The sequence below is a fragment of the Canis aureus genome, chromosome 20 (assembly GCF_053574225.1).
Source record: "Canis aureus isolate CA01 chromosome 20, VMU_Caureus_v.1.0, whole genome shotgun sequence".
Lineage (NCBI taxonomy): Eukaryota > Metazoa > Chordata > Mammalia > Carnivora > Canidae > Canis > Canis aureus.
The window spans coordinates 36129587-36153897 of record NC_135630.1 but is presented as its reverse complement, the minus strand read 5'-3'; the positions used below and the strand labels follow the sequence as shown (position 1 = coordinate 36153897).

General features: G+C 51.2%; 3 long non-coding RNA genes across 3 annotated transcripts; 1 reads left to right on the top strand and 2 right to left on the bottom strand.

Moving 5' to 3' along the window:
• Positions 1–1346: 1346 nt before the first annotated feature.
• Positions 1347–5288, bottom strand: LOC144291681 (uncharacterized). Its single transcript, XR_013359071.1, has 2 exons — positions 4157–5288; positions 1347–2368 (listed from the first exon to the last, which is right to left on the bottom strand). It is a non-coding gene; the product is annotated as an uncharacterized LOC144291681 (long non-coding RNA).
• An 830-nt stretch (positions 5289–6118) lies between these two features.
• On the bottom strand, positions 6119–11755 carry LOC144291682 (uncharacterized). Its single transcript, XR_013359072.1, has 3 exons — positions 11591–11755; positions 10311–10404; positions 6119–6376 (listed from the first exon to the last, which is right to left on the bottom strand). It is a non-coding gene; the product is annotated as an uncharacterized LOC144291682 (long non-coding RNA).
• A 122-nt stretch (positions 11756–11877) lies between these two features.
• LOC144291945 (uncharacterized) lies at positions 11878–17772 on the top strand. The gene is made up of 3 exons (XR_013359486.1): positions 11878–12240; positions 15782–15831; positions 17560–17772. It is a non-coding gene; the product is annotated as an uncharacterized LOC144291945 (long non-coding RNA).
• The last annotated feature ends 6539 nt before the right edge of the window (positions 17773–24311 follow it).

Below are 24311 nucleotides of genomic sequence, written 5' to 3'. Positions count from 1 at the left end.
CTGGCCACGCGGCCGGCGGGGTTGGCGGGAGCCGAGGGCCCAGGAGACCACAGGGGCCGCCGGACGAGGCCCGCACCCCTCCGAGTCCCTCGGACCAGTGTGCCCTGGGTATGAGCACAGAGAAATTCTTGTGCCGCTAAACCACCGAGGTGTCTATGGTTTTCCCTGCAGCATGATCTAGCCTATGTTGAAGGACATGATAATTTGAGATAGATGTGAAAAATATCATCAGGAAACGTTGCAGTTACTGGTGGTTTTTGCTTTTAAACTTCTCTAAGTTTTCCACATTTTTGTGTGGTCAGCATGTATTACTTTTGTGATTTTACTCTTTTAGTTTTATTGAGGTAAAATCGACATACAGTACCGTGGTGATTTAAGGTGTCCTTATTTCATGGTTTGAAAGCTGCTCCTCCTAAGCGTGCTAGCTCTCTAGAGCAAATAGATGCGTCCTCAGCACTGTACTAGAGACTGTAGCTAGGTCATTCCCTTTCATTCTTACAAAACCCTAAAAGGATTTGCCCATTTTAAGAAGGCGGAAATCAGAGGTTTAGAGAGAGAAGGTGCCCGGTACTCTACATTCATTATTCTAGTTACCTCCTCAGAGGCTCAAAATATTTTATTCCAGTTTGAAAGATGAGGCTCAGAGAAGTTATGCGAGTTGCCCACTGTTAATCTTTTAAGAATTAAAGAAGTAAAATTGAAACAATAACCACAAAAGCAGACCTGTTTTATTGGATGCTTCTATGTGCCAGGCCCAGAAGTGGTCATTTTATCCTCTCAGTAACTCTATAATGTAGGTACAAAAACTATCTCAACTTTCCAGATGCAAAAAAAAAAAAAAAAAATGGAAGCTCAGAGAGACTGACCTACTTGCCCAGGGTCGCACAGCCAGCAATCTGCAGAGCTGGGACTGGCATCTTGGTCTGTCCAAATTTTGGACTATTTTACTGAGAGCAGAGGTGGTACAAAAGGTGCCTTTAGGTAATACACACATGAACATTTAAAAATTAAATGTCTATTTTTATCAAAATATTTACACAGAACATTTTTTTTTTAAGATTTTATTTATTTATTCATGAGAGACACAGAGGGAGAAGCAGGCTCCATGCAGGGAGCCCAACATGGGACTTGATCCTGGATCTCCAGGATCACGCCCTGGGCCGAAGGCGGCGCTAAACCGCTGAGCCACCCGGGCTGCCCACACAGAACATTTTAAAAATCAAATGGTACCATGAAGCTGATAATGAGAAGCATCATGCCCTTTCACTCACCACCTAGCCCCCTCCACAGAGGCAACTACTTTCAACTTCTTAAGCTATTCTTTCTGACATTTATTTTCACATTTCTTTTTTTTTTTTTTTTTAAAGATTTTATTTCTATTTATTTGAGAAAGATCCAGAGAGAGAGAGAGAGAACACACAAGCAGGGGGAGGGGCAGAAAGAGAAGCAAACTCCCTGCTGAGCAGGGAGCCCCGAGTCAGGGCTCAATCCCAGGACCCTGAGATCATGACCTGAGCCAAAGGCAAACGCTTAGCCAACTGAGCCACCCAGGCACTCCTATTTTCATATTTCTAAATGTCATTCTTGACCATTATTTTTTAAGATATTACTTATTGGCTTCCTCCTATAGAAGACCATTTATACTCCACTAGATGCCACCCCCACACACACTTTTCCTTCCTGGATAATCATATCACAGTCGTTAAATTAATACTCAGTTTTTACACTGTCATATCTGCATATGTTATTCACAGCTAAATAAAATATGATATAATGGTTATAGTTGCTGTCTTCTGTAGGTTTTTTGTTTTCCCTAGAGTTAATAATTGTCTCCGTTTTCACTTAATTAGTTTTTGACTAGTTAAGTCAATAACATCACTAATATCATTAAATTAGTAACATCACTAATTCTTCCCACAAGTATGTCTAAATTTCTAGCAATACATTCAAACATATTTGGTAACCTGTCAATTTTATTTTTCTCTTTATTTTTCTCTGTCCTGATGCTCCTACCTCTGTCCAGCTGCTCTTCTGGCTGTGTTGTAGTCCTGAAATTTCTTTTCATCATTATCCTAGAAATTCCCTTCACCTCCTATGTTGGTTCCTTGTTTCCTAGCTCTTAAGCCATCTTCTTTCTTGGTTTTCTCCCTTCATTTTGTTGTAATGTGTATGCCAGTAGCTTCCTTGGAAACTGCATATGGAAGTTCAGTTTTTGGATAATTGATTGACAGTTTGGCTGGATGCATAAATCTTGGTTGGAAATAATCTTCCTCCAGAATTCTGAAGTTCTCTATTGGCATGTGGTGTTCTGGGTTGAAGTTAACAAGTCTAGTGCCATTCTGGTTCTTGATCGTCATTATGTGATGATCTAAAAAATCATTTAATAAAATTCAATATATTTTCTAATTTTTTTAAAAAGCTTTAATAAGTTAGACTAGATGGATAATGCCTTAAATTGACAGCTATGTATTTTAACCCAAAGCCAGGGGGAGATACTAGAAACACTGCCATATGGTCACCACTCTTCTGGAGACCAGTCAATGCAACAAGAAAGAGGTGTTAAATTGGAGAGGAAGAGGTATCCTGTCACTGTTTGGAGATGATTTGACCATGTACTGGGAAAACCCATAAGAATCAACTGAAAAAAATACTGAAAATGAGAAAATAATTGAATTAAGTGACAGCATACAAAATTAGTATTCTATTATCAATAGCTTTCAGATATAAAAACAACTGGTCCTAAAATAGGATGGATAAAAGACTCCATTTGCAAAAGCAGCCTAGAAATAAGCTTTTTTTAAAAATGTGCAAAATATTACGTAAAAAACACTTTTTGAATGCTACCAAAGGATACAAATGTGAAGTTATACCACATTCTTGTAAAAATATTCAACATTATAAGGATGTCAGTTCTCCCTAAGTTAATCTACACGTCAACACAATTACAATGAAAACACCAACAGGGTTTCTCATGGAAACAGACAAGTTGATTTTAAAGTTGATATGGAAAAATATACAAGCATGATTATCCAGGACAAATTTGAAAAAGAAATGTAAACAGCAGAGATAACCCTATCAGACATTTACACATATTTTAAATCTATTACACAGCTAAAATAATTAAACTGTGGTACGAGTCCATGAATAGACATATAATTCAGTAATTATAGGAAGTCACAGAATATATATAGTAAGTTACTATATGATCAAGTTGGCATTTTAAAACAGGATTTATCCATATTACTGGGACAATTGGCTACCCATCTGTAAAAGAAATTAATTTAGATCTTCACTTCGCATGTTACACCAAAATAAATTCCACATGAATCAAAGATTTAAATGAAATCATGAAATCCTTAAAGTGCCAGAACAAAACAGGGGATATGGGAACAATCATCTATTGAGCCTCTTGCTCAACACCAGGCCAGACAAGAGTGAGCAGTCCCAACTTGTGTATTGTTGACTGAAAAACAAATTGATTGTCCGGTTTCTTTTTAGATGCCATACTAGTAGACGCCAACAGGAAGGCCTAGGCTAGATTTGCCACATGTAATTTGTTTGGTTCTACTGTGTTGAAACAGTTTTAGTTTTGATTTACTATTTTTCAACCTGGAGATTTAACCAACAAATCTGGATTTCAGACTTCCCCTGAAATGTCTAAATGTCTGGAAGCACTAGGCCCTCATTCCTACATTCCTACATGAATAGTCAGTCAACTGTGTCACTGTCCTTTGCTCTGAGGATGGGGCACATGGGCTGCAGTAGTACCAGTGACCAGAGCAAGTGAAAGGGCGTAGTGGCTGGTGAGCCCAGAGTCCAGGGGTAAGTGTCAGAGTGTAAGGCTGCTGGGGTGGGGTCAGGGGCCATGGTGGCAGAAGCAGTTCCTAGGCTGTTGAGATCACTCAGGCAAGAAGTCACGGTAAGGGCAACAGGAAGGAAAGGTTTGGCCAGAAGGAATTAGGGGCTTGAATCCACAGAGTTTGAGGACAAATTGGAGGTGTGTCTGTGTGTGTGTATGTGTGGGAGAGAAAGAGAGAGAGTTCTTATTGGAGGAGGAACTAAGAAGTGTGCCAAGATTCTCACTCAGGTGGACAAATGCTCATGAACATGTAAACCAGACCAGGTCACACTCCCGCTTAAAATCCCAACTCCTTACCTGACAGAGCTGGCCACTGCCCATCTCTGATCCTTTCCTGTCACTGTGCTGGCTTGCACCCCAAGCCAAGGGCCTTGGGCCATCCCAGAAGTGGTCAGGGTCTTCTTTGCCTCAGGACTCTTGCACTTACTATTCCCTCTGCCCAAGACACTGTTCCCCTGACTAGCTGGCTGGTTCTCCCTCATCCCTTCCTTCTGGTTTCTTCTTAAATATTCTCTTCCGAAAGAAGTTTGGAATATGCTTGGGGAGGCTGAGGGACAGCAAGGAGGCTGATTCCCACAGAGGAATAAAAAGGCATATAGTTTTCTGAGTGCAAAGGGAAGGCTTCAAAGAGGCCACAGATATGGGATGCAGCCGTGCAATGACTGGATCAGATTCACCTCTTGAAAGGCTGCCCCTCTAGCACCCGTGTGTGAAGGAGACCCCAGGGCCAGAGTGGCAGCAAGCAAGAAAATTCTGGGTACCTGTTCTGGTGGGATATGGCAGAGGCAGTGAACTAGACAGAAGTCAAAGTGTTTGGGGACTGTGTGGCTAGGGTTGAGGTGAGAGCCATGGTGTCAGGGAAGAGAGGCACAGGGCACTACTTGGTTTCCAGCCCCAGCAGAGGGGTGAGTGGCACAGAGGAAGGTATGTGTCGTGAGGAACATGAGTCTTATTGATGCCAACAAGTCTTATTGATGCTTGTCTGAGCTCCCACCACCAGCCTGCAGACAATCTGATGGCAGCAGTGCTGCAGGGTGGCATGTCAGCTGCGTGGACTCACAGCACGGCAGTCCCAGCTCCATGGCTCGGACCAAGGGGTGTGGAAAGGTCTGGAAAAAGTAATAGTGTAGCTGCTGAGCCCCTGCCCTGGCAGCAGCACATCCGAAAGAGAAAGGGCGGTGGGCCCGGTACCGGGCAGGAGGCCGATTCCACCGTCAGCCCCTGAGCCGCTCAACCTCATCCGAAAAGCAACAGTCTTAACGGCAACCCATTGGCAGAGCCCTGTGACGGTGCCGGTGGGCACCCCCGTCCCTCCCTCTTGCCCTGGGCAGCTTCGGGCGTCTCTGTGGAGGGTGACGGGGGCGCGCACGCGGGCTCTGCGTGGAACCGCCCGGCGACCTCGCAACGGCCGCCGTGTGCCCGCGGGCAGCGTGGGTGAGCCTGGAGGCCCCGGCGCCACCACCACCCCCTCTGCCCCCCCTTCCCCCTGCCCGGCCCCCGCTCCCCCCGCCGCCACCGCGCCCCCGCAGCCCTCGCGCCCCCCGAAGCCCCCGCAGCCCCCGCGCCCCTCGCGACCCCGCAGCCCCCGCCCCCCCAGCCGCCCCCGTCGCCCCCGCCGCCCCCGGCCCGCCCCCGCTGCCCCTGCCTCCCCCGCAGCTCCCGCGGCCCCCGCGTCCCCCGCAGCCCCCGCGCCCCCCGCAGCCCCCGCACCCCCCGCGGCCCCGCAGCTCCCGCGGCCCCCGCGCGCCCCGCAGCCCCCGCGCCCCCCGCGCCCCCGCACCCCCCGCAGCCCCCGCAGCCCCCGCGCCCCCCGCGGCCCCGCAGCCCCCGCGGCCCCCGCGGCCCCCGCAGCCCCCACGCCCCCCGCAGCCCCCGCAGCCCCCGCGCCCCCCGCGGCCCGGAGGGGGCGCCCGCCACTTGGCCGCCGCCGGCCCGGGCGCCAGAGAGCCTCTTAATTGTTCCCAGAACGGGTGGCGTTTAGATCAATTAATATGCAAAATAGGAGTAAATCAGCTCATTCGCGGGCCCCACGCGGGGCGGGGAGCCGAGGCATTTGCTATGCAGCGAGGTCGCGGCCCCCGCCGCGTGTTTATCTGGGGAAATGGAAATCAGGCGGCGCACAAAGCCGCCCCGCGGGCCGGGTCTTGCCCTCGGCCGCCCTCGGGCGGGGTCGCGGCGCCCGCCCCGCTGCTCTGACCTGGGGCGCGGGCGAGGCGGACCCGCGCGGGGGGCCGGTGGGCTGTGGCCCTGGAGCCCTGCCTGTGCACCTTCGGGCCGCGCACCCCCGTCGCCGTCGGGCCGCCTTCCCTGGTTGAACAGTGAAGAGCTCGCCTTTACAAACGCCAGGTTCTCGGAGCAGCTGACTCCTCTCTTAAGAGTTTAGGATTGGAGTTGACAAGCCCCTGACCGATAATTCCGCTGCGGAGCCTTGAAAGGAGCCAAAAGCCTCACTTCTATTACTGCATTTAATCTTCAAGATCACACTAAGCAGCAGGTCCAGTTATTCCCATTGTACAGCTGAAAAAACAGAGGCAGAGAGATGAAGACTTTCACAGGGTAGTCAGATGAGGCCCTGACCGAGCCCTAACACTGTGGTGTAGGTCCTAGCCCCCTGCTATTTAGACAGCTCCCTTCTACTGGGGAAAATTGCCTCTATGGCAAAGTTCTGTTAGTCTAAGATACACTTAGAATCCTTACTCATTTTTCCTGCAGTCAAGAAACTTAGAACTGAGTGTCTACTATGTGCCTGCACCCTTCTAGACTCCAGGCCCCAGGACAAAATAGGAGATGCCCAGCTCTCCTGTTTTTGAGAGCACCTTTTAGGAAAAGGATCAGGATGAAAAAGTGATGGGTTGGCCCATCTGAGGAGGTGACGTTTGAGCCGACATCTGAAGGAAGTGAGGGGGCCATCCTGGCAGAGGCAGTGGCTTTGGGGCAGAGCATGAGAAGGTGGGTGAGGCTGGTGTGTGGGAGCAAAGGGAGAGTGAAGAACAGAGGCAGAGTAGCTGGGGTGGGCTCTGGCTTCGGCCCTGGCTGCACCCGGGAGTCACTGAGTCTGGGGGACAGCCTGGGTATTGGGAGTTGTAGAGGTTCCAGGTGATTCTAACGGCAGCCAGGATTGAGAAGGGACTCACAGACCATGGTTCAAAGTTTCAACTTGGCTCTGCTGAGTTATTAAGCCTGCAGAGCGTTCTGAACAGATGAGTGACACCTCATGTAGGGCTTTCTTAACAATTACTCTGATTGTGTGTGGAGACCAGGTTGTAGACAGACAAAGGTAGAACTTGTGAGACCAGGTAGGGGCCATGTCAATCACCTGGCACTAGATGGGTCTGATCTATCTATCTGATGCCACAGTCGAAGTGTCGGTTTCTGGACTGATCCAGAAAGACGAGTGAAGGATGACACTTGTTTCCACCCCAGGCAGTTTGGTGAATGGCAGAAGGGTTGGCCAAGAAGGGGAACTCTCCAAGAGCTCTGAGGGCCCATCCCTCCTTCTAGGGCAGCAGGTCTCAAAGGGGAAGGAAGGGGGGTTCTCAGGCTACACAGGCTGCTGGGCTCCACCACCCCCCATACACACACTCCATGTTTCAGGGCTTCCTGCTCTGCTTCTTAGCAAGGGGCAGAGTAACCTGGTCTCTCTGACCTCAAGCAAGTCAAGCATAAGGTTACCTGAGGCCTTCCACAGAAATTCCAGGCAGCTTCGATTCCATGTGTAGCCCAGACATGAATCATACATGCATGATAAGGGGAGCCGTTTGACGACAATACTGCTTAGGGACTGCCCTGGATTATGTAATGCTCATCAAATGTGTCCATTTTCAAAAATCTCATTTTTTGCCTCCAAGCGTGTTCCAGAAACATCAAAAAATAAACAGCTTAGTTCTTGCAGCCTCTGCTACCAGGATAGATTTCCCACAATGCTAAACATTGTTGGCCCCGCAGAGGTCTGACCTGGGATTTGCCACTCTGATGAACTAGCAGAAGCACACGTGGCTCTGTCAAGGGACATTCCCTAGTGGGGTGACATCTCCACGTCTGAGGATCTGCTTGCTCTTTGAGAGACTTTCAGGTGAGCTCTTTATTCCATGGCAGCAGCACCCACCTAGAAACTGTTTCATCACAAAACAAGCAGCTCGCCATGAGACAAAGTCCGAGCCCTCAGGAGGACAAAATGGCTACTTTTCTAAGAAGAAATCATTTTTCCAAATGTCTGTGGGCTCTTGTCACATGTATAGGGGTCCAGAGGCAAAGGCACAAACTATGCAAACCAGCAAACCGTCTCTTGATATTCAAAGGTGGCTTTCTTACTGGAAGTCAAACCAACACAGATACAGATCCATTTTTGTTCTCTAGGATTACTGGGATAAATGGAAACCCATGTAATTAAGTAGCCAGCTTTTTTTTTTTTTTTTTTTTTTTTTTTTTTTAAATAAAGTTGCCAGACTTTATGGTGCATGCTTGAAGTGTGTGCTGTGTGGCTCCTGCCTGCTCAGGGACATGTGACCTGGGGGCAGGGAAGGGTGAGGCCAGCCCAGGCGCTGCTGGCCAAGCTGCATGGGCCCGGGGCCCAGGTGCCTAGAGGAAGGGGTGCCTTTTCCTCATTCACACGAAGGCACTGTATGGGCTGCTGATTGATCTCCAGCATCTATTCTCTTCTTTCTATTATAAGTATTACCCAGATCCAAGTTTACTTGGAACAAAGACTACATTTCCCAGCCTAACTTGCAACAGGATATGACCGTGTGACTAAATTCAGGCCAATAGGATTAAAGCAGACATGTCATGTGGTAGCTTCTGGGAAGCTTCCTAAAGGACAGCTGGCATATGACCTCTGCCACTTATTTTTCTACCCAACGTTTTATCATAAAATTTTTCAAATATACAGAAAAATTGATACAATTATTCAGTGAACACCTACATACCCAACTCTTACATCCTATGCGATGTTTGATATGTTATCTATCCATCCATCCTTCTATCTCACCATTAACAACCCAATTTTTTTTTAAGATTTTATTTGACAGAGAAAGAGTACAAGGGCAGAGGGAAAGGGAGAAGCAGACTCCCTGCAGATCAGGGAGCTCGATGCAGGGCTTGATCCCAGGACCCTGGGATTAGGACCTGAGCTGAAGGTAAATGCTTAACAGACTGAGCCACACAGGCACCCCAACAATACTATTTTTTATTCATTTGAGAGTAAACTGCAGACACTAGTATACTTCCCTCTAGATACATCAGTATATATTTGTTTATGATACTCTGATGTGATATTCACCCACACGAAATGAACAAACTTTAAGTGCACCTTTAGTGAGTCTTGACAAATGCATCAAGATAAGAATCACCACTCCAGAAAAGTTTCCACACACTCCATCCCAGGCAATCCTTGACCTTCTCCCCATTGCTAACATCCACTATTCTGATTTTTTCCCAACTCTGAGATTTTCCTATTCTGTAATTTTGTTTAAATGGCTCATACGGTATGTACTCCTTTGTATCTGCTGTGTTTGGGTCAGCATAAAGTTTTTGAGGATCATCAAAATTATTGCAGTTACCAGTAGTTTCTTTTTATTGGTGAGCAATAGTCCACTACGTGAAGATATCCATTTCCCTGTTAATTGACCCCAGGCTCTCTCTACTTTGGGGCTATCATAATTAAAGCTGCCACGTAGTGGGAAACAATTTCCCCACCTCTTGTGTGTGAGGCACAGGCTGTTTTTTGTTTGGGACTATTTTTCCCAGGATACTTATTGAGAATTGTCTTGGAGGATGAAGTATCTCCAGGGGAGCAAATGGCAGGTATGAGCTTACTACCCATTATAAAAGATCTGGGTTCCCTAAGCCTGGGGTTCCCTTCCTGTAATACATCTCACTGCATGTGCAACATCTATCCAGGCCCATCCACATTGCCCCCCTGGGACTTGGAGACAAGAGGACCTGATGCAAATATGCCAATGCTCATGCTGCTTGTTGTGCTGTGAATAATAAAGTCCTTTGTCTCTGACCCATGGTTCTAGCATCTTCTGTTACTTGTTAGCTTTCTTGGGTAAAATCTCAGCCCTTGTTCTTGACGCTGAACATTCTTGTAACAAGTGTTCTTGTGAACATATGTTTGCCTTCTTCCTCTTTGTCCTTGAGTGTTGCCTGGAGTGCAGATGTGGTGGCTGGAGCTCTAGTTGCCATCCTGGCCCATGAGGACCAGGGCTTTTCTCTAGGGATAGTGATGCAGGGGTGCAAGGAGCCTGGGTCCCTGAGATCTTTACAGATCAAAATCACCACAGTAGCCATGAAATTTTACAAGGGAGAGAAGGCCTTGCTTACATTATTGTTACTGTGGTGTTTTCCAACCCTATCTAATGCAGCTCACATGATGGCTCATCCCTTCTGAATTCTCTTCCCTGCCAGCACTCCTCCCCTCTCCCTATTCACTGATGTCTATTGTACTAACCTCAGTGAATGGTTCTGTTCATGCTTCTAGTCCTTTCCACGTGATTGCTTCCTGCCTCCCAGTACCTAGCACAGTGTCTGGCACTCAGCAGGTGCTTAGGAGATGATAGTTGACAAGGCAAACAAATCCATGAAAGAAAGACTCAGATTAGTAATGATGATAGAAAAGGAACATCCTTAATGTGATATGACAGGAAAAACATTAGATAGGGAAGGAGTCAGAGCTCTAGCCCCGTGCTGTGTGACCTTGGGTATAGTTCCTACCTCTCTGAACTCAGTCCTCTGTACAGTGTGGGCTTTGGCTCAGGTGATGATTGCCCACGAGCCTTACTGATTCTTAAGCCCTGTGCTAACCTGAAATCTTGAGCACTGCTTTCTTGGCCATGCTTCTCTGCTTCCTTTCCTGTATTTCATGTTGGACCAGTGGCATCACTTGGTGGCTGAATGAAGACCTACTCTGTGCTGGACCCAGGAGTGTTCTCTACCCCAAGTTTGGGGAAATGTGTCTGGGCAGTTTAGCAGCTGGGGGAGACTGCCAGCTTTAGTGAGCCCAGCTGGTGGCATCAAGTTGTTGGGTGCCCAGTCACCATGTTAATCTGCTGGTGGTGCCACTAATACCAATTGTGAGCAGACAGCCAGGATCAGACAGGCCAGCTGTCAGGCAACTGTGGGCAGCTCAGTGTGTGGTTTGATTTTATGGCTTAGGGCTAGAATTAGAAATTAATTAGCAGATTTAAATTTCTGGTGCTGCTTCAGTCAGGTAGTCCCCAGGGAACCCACCCAGCCCAACCGGCCTCCCTTTGTCCTGCCACCACCCAGCTCTGGCTCCAGCTTTGCCACCACCCTACTGGGTGACCTGGAGGAGCCACTTTCCCTCTCTGTGCTCAGCCTCCTTGCCTGGACCACAGAAAAGTTGGGCTAATGCTGTCTCAATTTTCTCCAATCCAAAATCTGTGATTCTGGTTTCGCACAAGATGCCTAGTGCATAGGAGAGCCCAGCAAGCCTCTCCATCCACTCCCTGTCTCCACTGCCAGTGGGACTGCTTTCCCCTCTGCACCCCTGTAACCTCTGCTGAGATCCAGGACCCTCACTTCCGGACACAGTAGGCAATCCAGTGGAATGACCAGAAACTGCAGTGCAACTGTGTCATCCCCTTCACCAAATCTTCCAGAAGCTTTCCACTGCCCTGGGAAGAGAGTCACTAAACACCCCACCTGGGTTACAAGGCCCTGCCTATATGCATTACTCCTCTGACCCCCTATCCCATTCCCATCACTCACGGGCTCCAATCACAGCCACTTTCTTGCTAGTGCTCCAAAGTGCCACCTTCCTGCCTGCCACAGGTTGTTAGCTTTGGCCGTTCCCTCTCCCTGGTGGACCCTTCTTACAGCTCCCCAGCCTCTCCACCTTTTCCCTAGCCAGTCATATTTCCAGTCTGTGCTCTGCTGTCCCTCAGAAAAGCCTGCTCTGATCCCCTATTGGAGCTCCCTCTACATTCCAGAATACTCCTCATCATAGTGGACTCCATTAACTCTTGGGGTTGTTTGTCATGTAATATCCATCTCAACTCCAGTTATGCGTTCCCTTGGAGCCAGAACGTGTCTGTTTTATCCACCAGCTTGGTCCAAGCCTACTAGTTGTCACCTGAGATCTGTTCTCTCCTTCTCTCTGAAAGTGACAGATCTCCGATGTTTGGTTGGCCTGTGTTCACCCAAAAGAAACACCACACTTCCCAGCCTCCCTTGCAGCTAGGTGTGGCCCTGAGCCCAATTTCTGGCCAATGGGGTATTGTGAGTGGTCACAATGTGCATGACTGCTGGCTGTGCCCTTCCTCCTTCACATCCTCCTGCTGTGGAGTACAGGTGTGAGTTGGGCTGCCCTTTGAACCAGGCAAACAGAGGCTTCACTCCAGAAATGCCCAGCATCAAGGGTGAGGGGTTGAGCAACATACCAGGGGGGCTTTGGCAAGGCAGAGTGTACTTGTCAGGATCCTCCAGGGAAACAGAACCAATAGGATATATATATCACATATACATGGAAATCGATTAAAGGAAGTGGCTCACATGATTATAGAGGTCAAGAAGTACCACAATCTGCTGCCCACAAGCTGGACATCCAAGGTAGCTGGTGATGTAGTAACAGTCCAAGCCCAAAGGTGGGAGAACCAGGGGAGCCAATGGTGTAAGTCCCAATCCAAGACTGAAGTCCTGAGAACCAGGACTGCTCATGTCCGAGGGCAGGAGAAAATGGGTGTCCCAGTTTGCACAGGGAGCAAATGGGCCCTTCGTCCACCTTTTTGTTCTATCCGGGGCCTCAGTGGATAGGCTTCCATTGGTGAGGACAATCTTCTTCACACAGTCTTACTGAATCAAATACTAATCTCTACTGGAATCACCCTCACAGACACACCCAGAACTCATGTTTTGCCAGCTCTCTGAGCATCCTTTAGCTCAATCAAGTTGACACAACTTTTTTTTTAATTTTTATTTATTTATGATAGTCACAGAGAGAGAGAGAGGCGCAGAGACACAGGCAGAGGGAGAAGCAGGCTCCATGCACCGGGAGCCCGATGTGGGATTCGATCCCGGGTCTACCAGGATTGCGCCCTGGGCCAAAGGCAGGCGCCAAACCGCTGCGCCACCCAGGGATCCCAACACATAAATTTTTTTAATTGAAATTCGATTTGCCAACATCTAGTATAACACCCAGTCAGTGCTCATTCCATCAAGTACCCTTGCCCTCCTCAGTGCCCGTGACCCAGTCACTCCATCCCCCTGCCTGCCTCCCCTTCCATAACCCTTTGTTCATTTCCCAGAGTTAGGAGTCCCTCATGGTTTTTCTCCCTCTCTAATTATGCTGAGTAAAATAAGTCAGTCGGAGAAAGACAGTCATGGGCAGCCCCCGTGGCACAGCGGTTTAGCGCCGCCTGCAGCCTGGGGTGTGATCCTAGAGACCCAGGATTGAGTCCCATGTTGGGCACCTTGCATGGAGCCTGCTTCTCCCTCTGCCTGTGTTTTTGCCTCTCTCTCTCTCTCTCTCTGTCTCTCTCTCTCTGAATAAATAAATAAATCTTTAAAAAAAAAAAAAAGAAAGGCAGTCATGTCATCAAATGGTTTCCCTCATACGGGGAATATAAGAAAGAGTGAAAGGGATTATAAGGGAAAGGAGGGAAAAATAAGTCTGAAAAGTTGGCACATAAAATTAACAGAGAGCTAATCCTCTGTCTTGTTTGAGCCACCAATATACCCCAAACCTAATTAGTACACCACTATATATGGTAGGTGCTTAGCTGAGTATTTGGGAATGAGTGAGTGAATGAATGAGCAAAGTACTATAGAACCAATGCTTTGAGACTCAGAGAATGTTTATGGTCTGACCTGGGACCTAATCAACATTGTTCTCTTGAAACAACATGGTCCAGGTTCCCGGAAAGTGGGCTTGTGTATCCATGGATGGTGGCTCAGAAGCACAGCTGCTTGATCCCCCTGCTCCCGACACAGACATCAGACTCAAGGAGGCTCCTCCCATAGCTAACTACACCTCACCAAGTATGGAGTGTCCCTTTCACCCAGAGTTCTGCCAATCAGAAACCCTGTGAATGATGTCTAGGACATGCCAACCCCCCTAAATAATGAAAGCAAGACAGTTAAACTTTATCCAAAGTTGTTTTTAGGGCAGGTTGCTTTTTAAGTGAATTCAAAGTCTTTGAAAACTGGTGATCTATGAAGAAGGATGAATGATAACCTGCCAAGGGGGTCCTGTCAGGACAGACATTACAAAAAACTAGGATAGGACTTGAACATGTCTCAGGGGATCTCCAGAATTCCAAGTTGCTGATTCCAGAGACATCATCCTTTTGGGTAAAGTGACCATAGCATTTCTCATAATGCAAATGAGTCTGGGAAGGGCAGCCTGTGAGCCACTGTCAACCGTTTGTACCTCAGTGGGTGTGAGTTTAGGGGCTGCCTGCAGCTGATCCAGAGTGGGTTTGAGTAGAGGGGGGGAAAGGGAAGGAGGCTAGAGGAAGAAATTAGGGAAGCCTAAACAGGAATCTTTTTCACAAGTCGAGGCCCTGATGCTGACTTCACAAGAAAGAAAAGGCACATGGCATCCTTCCACCCCAGCAGGGACTTCAAGGTCTATCCCTTTTGAGGGGTGCAGGGTGGTGACTACAAGGCCACCCGGGGCCTCCTGGTCTCTATTAGGAAGGGTTACCTGAGGCCACCGAGGCTAGCTCCCTGCCTCCAGACAAAGCTCTTCCCCAGGCCTCGCTGGGCAGATTCGCACCTGCCTAAATTTAGGCTGCACGTGTCATTAATTATCCGCAGAAGCCCCGAGCTCAGGGCGATTCCCGGGGCGTAGGGTCCTTCACATCCTGCCAGAAACGGGGTGCAGGTGGGCCCGGCTGCAGAGACTGGGTGGACCAAAGTTCAGGCTTAGCAAGAAGATAAATTAGCAGATGATTATGTGCTTCGTGAAAGTCTCTCTGTACCAGGGGGGACAAGGCCCAGCCAGGGGAGGTGGGGGGATGAGCCCTGTTGTATAGGGAGCCCTGGAGGCTGAGCGGGGCCCGAGCGACCAGGGAAAGGAAACGAGCATCCACAGCAGAGAGCCTGGGCCCCACTGCTGCCTCGCCCTTAGGTAGCTTGAGGCAAATCAGTGCTCTGAGTTCCACTTCCCTCCCTGAAGAGGGTCTGGTCCCCATCCCCGTCACCCCCAAAGGCTCAGCACGGCCTCGGGCTGCTCGTGAGCTATGTGACCTTGCACGGCGACTGCATCTCTCTGCGCGCAGCCTCTGCAGCTGTGAAAAGGGGGGTACCAGAGCTGCCTCCGAGGCCTCCTGCGAAAATTAGTGAGGAACCGTGACAGGCACCTGGGACAGAGAAGCCGGCCCGTTCAGTATAGTGACCAGGCCCCTCAGCCACACGTCGGGCTCTTGACTCTTCCAGTCCCTGGGGTCTCAGCCTTCTGAATCATACCTGCTCGTCCCCGGGTGCGTCTCTTTGCGGAGGGTGCCAGGGTGGCCCAGGCCTCGATCCTGCCTGCCGCAAAGCCTCCTCAGCCTCCAGGCCATGTCTGAAAGCTCAACCCCTCCCTCCCCCCCTCTCGGTTTCTCTCACACACACATTCCCTCACACCCGTGCACACACAAGACACAGACACACACCCTGCATTTCTGGCTTCCCTAGACAAATCAGAAGACTGGACCACGCGGGTGCCAATTCCTGCCCGGCGCCAAGCAGCTGTTGCTAAGTAGCTGCTGCTCCCCTTAGACAGGAGCATGGGCTCTCCGTCTTTCCATGGCACCCCCACACTCCCAAGCCCTCAGGTGACGTCTCACCTGCCCCCCCGGACCTCTGCAATCACAGCGTCCTCCTTGCTGCTCTGTGTTTTTTAGGCTCATCTTTCTGGCATCTTCTCTCAGCATCAGCCTCCCTTATTCACTTTGATTCTTTGCGCTTTCCCCACAGCGCCCCCTGTGACCACCTGCGGGACTGGCACGGGCTTCAGGACAAAGCAGGTGCTCATTTTGGACTGAATCTCTGAGCGGAATGAAAATGGACCCATGCCCATTTAAGGAAGATCAGAACTAAACTTCTGTGCTCCCAGAGGGTGTGGGGCAGCAAATGGAAGCTGACCTGGCAGGGGAGGGGCACGGGGCTGGCCCAGGATGGCACAGCCTCGGGCAGGGAGGCTGGAGCCCTGCCTGTTCTCCACATGCCAGTGCCTGGGGCTTCCCCACCTTCACTCCACCCACTGCAGGGACACAGGGGTAGGCCTTCCCCCTCCCCGGCATGCACCTGCCCTCCCCTCCCACCCCCATAGCACTAGGGCTGCCTGCCAGGCCCCATTTTCCAGTCCCCTTGCAGTCGGATATGGCCAACTCTTTTAGGCAAAAGAATGCAAACAGAAGTGAGCTGTGCCAGTTCCAGTTCTCGCCCCTGAACATTCCCCATGCACCCCCTCCATACTTTTCCTTTTTCCCACTGGCCAGGGTGGATGGCCAGGGAAGCCTTTGAGGCACCCAGCTGAAGGTCACAGAGCTGCGGTCACCGAGATCCCCAAGGGACCATGGAGAGCCAAGCCCCTGCCCACCTAGGACCTCCATCCTTGACTGTTTGATGGGAGAACAAAACATTTCTCTAGGGTTTAAGCTGTGACTTTTGGGGGTCTGTGCATGACAGCTGTTCAGCCTACCCTAACTCACACCATCTTCAAGGGTAGACTTCATCTTGGGAGGTACGGCTGCCCAGGGCAGTCAAGAATTTGGATTCGTGTGTGGGCAGGGCATGTAGGGTGGGGCAAAGTCTTGGGCACACACAGGTGGCAGGCCCGCTGGCCAGTCCCCATGCTGCTGCTGACAAAAGATCCTCACCAGGCAGTGGGAGGCTAGTGTGAGGGCTCCTCAGCTGAAGTTGGCCAGGCCCAGCCCCATGGCAGGGTCCCACTCTCCAACCCCATCACTCCCTGGCTCTGGTACAGCCACCGCCTCCCACCTCGTGGATGTCCCGGGTGTTGGCCTGTGGCCTGCTGCAGCGTAGGACCCTACCCGAGCCTCCTGCTCTCTCTCCCTATCTCTCTCTCACACACAGAACCTGACTGCCCCTTACCTGCCCTCTAGCGTGGACACTCACTCACTCTGGTACTGCCCAGATCTGCTAATGGTGGGTAGTGACGCTGGGTCCCCGGACCTGAAATGGCCAGAGTCCCAGAATTCAGAAAGCCTTATCTCTCAAAGTCACCCATGCCACTAGGGTCTTCTACAACATCCTCAGTGATGGGCCTGGATAGCTGGGATTATGTCAGGCCAGATGCAGACCGGCCTAGCAACTTGAGACTCCAGCGCCAGCCCCTTGTCGCTGGAGGGCTTCTAGGCCACCCCTGCACCTGCCACTGGGGCTTTGCAGTTATTTTTCTTTTTCAGTTTTCATTCCTTTCCCCCAAATTAAGGAGACAAAAATTTCAAAGGCCATTGACTTTACATCCTGGGGCCCTGACTGGAGGGGACGTACTGGGGAAGCTGGCAAGTCCCTTTGGCCAGGTGCTTGAGCAGATTAGTCTGTGGGCCTGGTTGCTCCTCCTAAGCCAGGTAAGGAGGGTGGCTGGCCCCAGGTGCTCACCAGCCCCACCTCTACAGCCTAGCTGAGGCTATTTCCACAACAGGGCTGAGGGCTGGGTGGAAAGAACCTTCACTTTGGAACCCAAGACTCCGATCCAAACCTTTCCCTCCACACCTACCCATGTCTAGGCTTTGGCAAGATGGATGCCTCCTCTGGGCCTCAGTTTCCCTATCTGTAAAGGGGGAAAAGGAATCCTCACCAAATGGGCTTGCTGAGAGAATTAGGACCTGCAAGTTTTTGAACATCTACTATGGACCATATGTGTGACTATTAAAAATAGCAAAGCCTGGGGGCTCCCAGGTGGCTCAGTTGGCTGTGTCAACTCTTGATTGTGGCTAAGATCATGATCATAGGGTAGAGGGATGGAGCCCTGCATCGGGCTCCCCACTTGGCACAGAGTCTGCTTGAAGATTCTCTCCTTCCTTCTCCTTCTGCCCTTCCCTCCTTTCTCTCTCTCTCTCTCTCCCAAATAAACGAACACATTTTTGAAAAAAAAAAAAAAAAAAAAAGCAAAGCCTGCCTTTCCAATCTGTCCTCTCACTGGCTGCTTAGTTCCAGTAACTTCCTTTGCGGTGCCTGGGGCCAGCCCTCCCCTCCCCTCCTAACCTGTAGCTTAGTGATGGCTTCTTTCTTTTGCAGGCCAGCCTTTTAGGACAGGTACATCCACCGAGGCCCGCCCTGGAGTCGCCCCCCCGCCTGGGGTGCTGACCAAGCCACCCTCCCAGTGTCCGCGGGGCCCCTTCTCCAGCCCAGCCCAGCCCAGCCCCCACCCTCCATTCTACCCCTTCCAGGTCCCAAAGATCGGCCTACTCCCCTGACTGTCCCATCTCTGTCTTCTGCCCAGTGAACCTCACCTCCTCCACGCTGGGCCTGGTGCTGCCTGCCGGGCACACGGAGATACAGGACTTGGCCCAGCTCACCTCAGGGAGCTCAGCATCTCCACCCTGTCCTCCCCATGGAAAGCAAGCCCCAAAGCCCTTTCTTTTACAGGCTGTCCTAGCTAATGGCCAAGGGCCAGGCAGTACCAACTGGGCTCTGAGAAGTGAGAAAAGTTTCTACCTTTCCAAGTTGGTCCAGCCTCAAGCCCTGGCCTGTGCATCTAGCTCTCTCCACAATACCAACAGACTCACCAACTGGGCTCTGCTACCTGTCGCCTGTCCTAAGGCCAGGGCTGATGCCACTCTGCTGGTTTGGCCAAGGGCAAAGGCCTAGAGAGCCCTCATCTCTGTCGTACGAGGCCATCAGGGCTGGTGTTCCCTGTTTGGGGGCACAGGTGGGGCTTTCTATAGATATGGCCCCATCGTGGGCTATGCAGGCAAAGCCTCCAGGCCACCTACTAGTACCTACTGAGCCTCTGCCACACTCTGGGTCTCTGGCTCAATGCTGCAGGGACTGGTGGAGGCGCCTCCCAGAATAGTCCCTGCCTTCAGGGAGCTTGTGGTGAGGGTGGGAGATGGAACACGGAGGTGAAGAGCTAGGCTCTAACAGGAGGCTAGGAACCGTCAAGGACAAGTTCTGTGGACACCCCAAAGAGGGAGAGGACTGAGGTCTATGGGTGGAGAGGTAGTCAGGGGGGCTTCCTGGAAGAGATGGGAAATGGACTACAAGTCCGGGGAAAATACATCCTTCTTTAAGTACACACCTGCTGCTCCCAACTCCTGAACACGTGCCCGGAAGCACACGTGAATGCTGTACCTGAGCAGTTGTCTCGGCACACGGGCTCAGCCTCGGAGGCCTGGCCATGGTTCTGGATGTCCCCGGGGTCCCGGCCTCTGTGGCTGTGTCTCAGGTCTTGCTCTTCCTGTCCACCTCCCATCTGCACCCTCCCCTCTCTGCCCTCAGGAGCACGCTACCCGGCCAGTGGTTCGCGCGGCCTGGTGGCCTCTGCACACCGTCTGCTCTCCACGTGTCTCTCTCTGCTCTCTGGATCCTTCTCTGTGTGTGTTTTCATCCAAAAGCCCCAAGTGAGAGCATCTGTTTGGCGGGACAGACCCTGGGCTCCGGGTCACGCTCTCGAGCCAGGCTACTGACAGCTGCCCTGGGTCAAGGTTCCAAGTCTGGTGTCCCCAGCTGTGGCCAGAGCTGGAGTTGCATGGAGGTGCCGGCCCTCAGCGGGGCAGCAGCGGGGCAGCAGAGTCCTGCTCATGTTGGGGGCGCATCGCATGCAGTCAGGGCCATCTCAGCGATGTCGGGCCCTCGGGGCACCCTCACAGTGAGGCAGCCAGCAGGACCAAAGGCTGACCCGGGTTGTAGACGTCTATCTGGAGGCCCTGCACCAGGGCCTTGGCGGGCCCCAGGTGGCAAGTGCCGGGCCCTGCGCTAGGCGTGAGCCCAGGCCTCTGCCTCAAACCACGAAGCCAGGCACTGGGAGCAGCTCGGCGCTCCCCAAATCTCAAGGGTCTTGGGGCAAAGGCGTTTGTTCTGTTCTGCCCCGCCAAACACTTGTCCCCTTTGATTTTTGCCATTGTTCTTTCCAGGGAAATCTAATTTTAAAACAAAAAAACATGTTTTCTAACCAACAGGACACACTTGTGTGCCAACAAATATTTGATTTGAAAGCAATTCTTTGCTTAGTTTAAGCTTTGTTTTCTAAGGGACAGGACAAAACATCATACCCAGCTGTCTAGAGTGTCTGTTTGGCCCCCATGCAGCCCTGTGTTCCTTTCAGCTCAGAAATCTGGCCCGAGGTGTCCCACTGAAACCACATCGTGACGGTCACATAGTTTCCAATCTGGAGGGAGAGGCAGGGCTGGGTGGCAGCAAGATCTTCCCTTTAAAGAAGGAAGAACCAAAATATCCTGGTCTGCAGCATTATCAAGCCCGGATGTGTCTCCACACACAAAGCAGCTTGCAAAATAAAGCCACTTTTGAGTTCTGGCCAAGGGTGATGTCGAAAACAATGGAGCTAATAAGTAACCAGTTGCTGGATGAGGTCACACTGTTTTTGTCTGGGGGTTCCTCTGCCTGGGGAGCAGCTCTTCCGCCCCTGGGGGCGACCCCTTCCTTACCCCTCTCCTCCTTCACTCCAGAGCCATGGTCCCCACAGGCCTGAGCTTCCACGGTTGACCTCAACGTCCCATAGATGTACTCTGCCACCATAGGTGGGCCAAACCATCCCCTATACTCACCCCTGCATAAGAAAAAAAAAAAAAAGCCAGGTCCACCCAGTGGCAAGAGACTCAAAGGTGGACAACAACTGGGCGTCTGGACTCCTCTGTGGTCAGTGCTATAGTAAGAGGGCTGGAGAGAGCCAAGCACAGAGGCACAGAGCAGGGTCCAATGGGGCTCCAAGTGTGAAATGGACACTTGGCACTCACAGGCTGAGTGTCACACGTGTGTGGAACCTCAGTGGGCTGCACTTGGCTCTCTGGGCAGTGGAGCCAGTATTCACGCCACATGAGGTCGAGATGAGCTAATTATGTGACATCCACGGCAGAGGCTTCGTGTCGCCCGCCGCATGCCCACTCTCCTGACATTCTTGATAACACGAGCCTGGTATTTTGCCAGACACAGGGCCGACCAGAATAAGTGCTGTGTGGAGTTTCTGGAAATTTCTTTAAAAGGACCTTACCGGCAGCCCCGGTGGCGTAGCGGTTTAGCGCCGCCTGCAGCCTGGGGTGTGATCCTGGAGACCCGGGATCAAGTCCCGCATCGGGCTCCCTGCGTGGAGCCTGCTTCTCCCTCCGTCTGTGTCTCTGCCTCTCTGTCTGTGTGTCTCTATAAATAAATAAATAGACCTTACCCACTTCTCTGGGTAAAGTGGGTGAAGAGACTTTGCCCGCTTCTTTGTCTTCATGCCACTTGCTTGGCATGTGGAGAGCATTCCAGGGGCCCGGGACCCATGTTGAACCACAAAGACTGGGGCACATCCAGAGGTTGGCGGAACTCGGGTCCTCTGTGGCTTTGTAGAGCCACCTTGCCGGTCATGACCTGCCTCCCCTGGACTTCTTCCCATGAAAGATAAGCGTGTTTCTCTCTGTCGAAGGGTTCTCTGCCCCAGCTGCTGAACCTCATCCTGGGCCCAAGGTCTGGCACAGACTATGTGGGAATGAACCACAGCTGCTCTGAACTGAGCGTTTCTCCCCCAGGTATGGATATGCCCTGCTAGGCCTGCGGTGACACAGTGGGACTTTTTAGTGGTACGGAGAAGGTCACCCACTCCTGTTTCTTTTCTTTTCTTTTTTTTTAAGATTTTGTTTATTTATTCATGAGAGACAGAGAGAGAGGCAGGGACACAGGCAGAGGGAGAAGCAGGCTCCATGCAGGGAGCCTGATGTGGGACTCAATCCCAGGACCCTGGGATCACAACCTGAGCCAAAGGCAGATGCTCAACCCCTGAGCCACCCATGTGCCCAAACACTCCTATGTCTACACTGACAGACAGGGAGACAAAATGAGGGAAGGAGCCTTAGTAAGGAGCGGTGGGGAGCTAGTGGGCCAGGACCTGCAGCCGGGGCCGTGGCCTGCCCAGTGTTACCTCAAAGAGTCAGACCAGCTTCGCCCACCCCGCCAGAGCCTCTGATGCTTCAAGGGAAACTGGAAAGCTCATCGTTCTATAAACCCTGCTAGCTTACTCAGACCTGCTAGCAACCACTATGCGGCTCCTGTGGTGCGACTGACCTGAGGCGTATCTGCTGAAAGCCCGGGCCTCCCTCCCCCCATGTCCTCTGTGTGTGTGTGTGTGTGTGTGTGTGTGTGTGTGGACTAGAATCCGGACACCCAGGGCAGACTGCAGGCTAGCTGTCGCTGCCTCTTTGTCCACCTCTCTGGGCCTCGCAGAGCCCTTGGGCTGACCGCTCTACCCCTAAGAGGCCCCACACACCCCTGAACCCCTCACTCGCATCCTCCTCGTCTCTCCCACTATTTTCTTCATCCAGATTCACACTCTGACCCCTGCCCTACCTCACATAACCAATGAACAGACTATTCTATCTTTTTTTTTTTAAGATTTTTTATTTATGTATTCATGAGGACACAGAGAGAGAGGCAGAGACACAGACAGAAGGAGAAGCAGGCTCCATGCTGGGAGCCCTATGCAGGACTTGATCCCAGGAGCCAAGGATCATGCCCTTAGCCACTCAGGCATTCCCATTCTGTCTTTTCAAAGTGACGTGTGGCAAAGCACACAAATTCTTCCAGCGTCCATCTCTCCTTCTTGTTTTAGTAAATGACCCTCCAAGTTCAAGCTTAGCAATGACCTCCCAGCTAAAGACCACTGTCCCCAGCTTCTCCTGAAGCAAGGTGTAGCCCTGGGACTAAGTTCTAGCCACTCAGGTGTGATGGGAGCCACTTCTGGGCCATTCCCTCAAAGGAAAAAGGAGTTCCTTGTACTTCTCCTTCCTACTTTCTGCCGGCAGAAATGTGGATGTGAAGGAGCTGGAGCAGCTACCTTGGACCTCAAGATGAAAGCTGTTTCTTAGGATTAGCAGAGCCTGGGTCCCCTGACACCATGGAACTCCCCTAACCATGCTTCATGCTCATAATCAGCCCATCACTCAAGGAGCAATAGACCTGGGTCTTGTTACTGTGGCATCTTTACAGCAAGCCTGCATTTTATAGCAATGCCCAGCCTGTGCTCTAACTAGTACTCATGGTTCAAGGTCATCGTCTTGTGTAGACTTTTTTCATATCAATTACCTCCAGTCAGGTTCATTCTTTTATCCATTTAGTGATCCCCGAGTATCTTCTGCACTGATCGTTGGGGCAAACGCAGAGAGAGGTAACCCGCAGGTGCCCACATTCAAGCAGGAGCTTATGGTTGGCTGTGGGAAGACAGATGACATTATAAGTCTCAGACCTGTGAAAAAGACTCCAGCCAGGTGGGTGAGCCCACATATTTGCGCGTGCGTGTGTGTGCTTGCATGTGCACACGCTTGTACAAGGAGAGAAAGCAGGCCTGTTCTCTGGGGTTCAACTCTTGTGGAAAAGGACTCATTTATCCATCAAGAAACCTGCCGAGCACCAAGAGGTACTCAAGACAAGAGGTGAACAAGCCAAGGCCACACCTTGGAGGAGCCCCTGCCAAGTACTGCAGACAGACCTGCTGGTGCTGAGGACCTCCCTGGTGTGAGGACAGGGACGGTGCAGAGTCAGTCATGTCCAGAGCTAGGGAGAAGCCCCTGTGCCCCCCTGCAGGACAGCTGTGGCAATTGTCCTTGCACTGAGAATGGGTCTACAGTGAGCCATGAATGCTTTTCCCCCCAATCTTTTTGGGTCAAGAGTCAATTTGGGGGCTTCTGTCAGAGAAACAAATCATAACCAGTTTTGTTCCTCAGAAGTATTCCTGACCATCCCCATCAGTTGATCGCTGGCTGTATATACATCTCACTCATGTTCCCAGTAACTCTATTATGAAGACATCTTATCCCCATTTTACAGATGAGAAAACTTAGACCCTCTCTAAGGCTCAGAGAAGTTGCAGATGCATGACTCAAGTCTGTGTAATAGAGACCCCAAAGCAGGTGCAATTTTTAATCAGTCAGCAAACACCGATTGAACACCTGCTGTTCGCTGGGGTCAGGGTGGGGCCCTAGGAACAGAGCAGTGAGCCACACCCATGGAGGGCTGTGGGAGGCAGCTCAGCAGAGGTGCCTCATCCGGGATCCCAGGCTTCAATCCCCTCTCTGCTTTGGCTCAGAGTCAGTTGGTGTGGATCATCAGCCCTACAGACTGTCAGACCCACCATCCAACTCCCCCACTTTCTACCAGTGGCACCCAGGCCAGCAAGAGGGCATCTTTCCCCACCTCCTTGGGGATGAAAGAACACCTAGGAAGGCATATTTGCACATTGGCCATATGGCTTTTTGGGTGTGTCTCCCAGGTCCACCGTTACCCAGGAGGAGAGGACTGAGGGAGCTGTGAGCCTACACAGCCCTCCCTG